Below are 591 nucleotides of genomic sequence, written 5' to 3'. Positions count from 1 at the left end.
TTGCTCCCAATAGTTTTGTGGAGGAACGTGCATCCCTTGAGGTATCTCAGGGATGTCATGATGAGTGGGGTCTCTTGTGTGCTTCATCCTCTTCTTAGTGATGGGCTTGTCCTCATCAATGGGGATGTCTCCTTCTATGTCAACTCCAACTAAATAACAGAGGTGACAAATGAGATGAGGAAAGGCTAACCTTGCCAAGGTAGAGGACTTGTCCACCACCTTATAAAGTTCTTGGGCTATAACCTCATGAACCTCTATTTCTTCTCCAATCATGATGCTATGGATCATGATAGCCCGGTCTATGGTAACTTCGGACCGGTTGCTAGTGGGAATGATGGAGCGTTGTATAAACTCTAACCATCCTCTAGCCACGGGTTTGAGGTCATGCCTTCTCAATTGAACCGGCTTCCCTCTTGAATCTCTCTTCCATTGGGCGCCCTCTTCACATATGACTGTGAGCACTTGGTCCAACCTTTGATCAAAGTTGACCCTTCTAGTGTAAGGATGTTCATCTCCTTGCATCATGGGCAAGTTGAATGCCAACCTTACATTTTCCGGACTAAAATCCAAGTATTTCCCCCGAACCATAGT

The sequence above is a fragment of the Arachis duranensis genome, chromosome 4 (assembly GCF_000817695.3).
Source record: "Arachis duranensis cultivar V14167 chromosome 4, aradu.V14167.gnm2.J7QH, whole genome shotgun sequence".
Classification (NCBI taxonomy): Eukaryota; Viridiplantae; Streptophyta; class Magnoliopsida; order Fabales; family Fabaceae; genus Arachis; species Arachis duranensis.
This window is presented reverse-complemented; position numbering follows the sequence as displayed.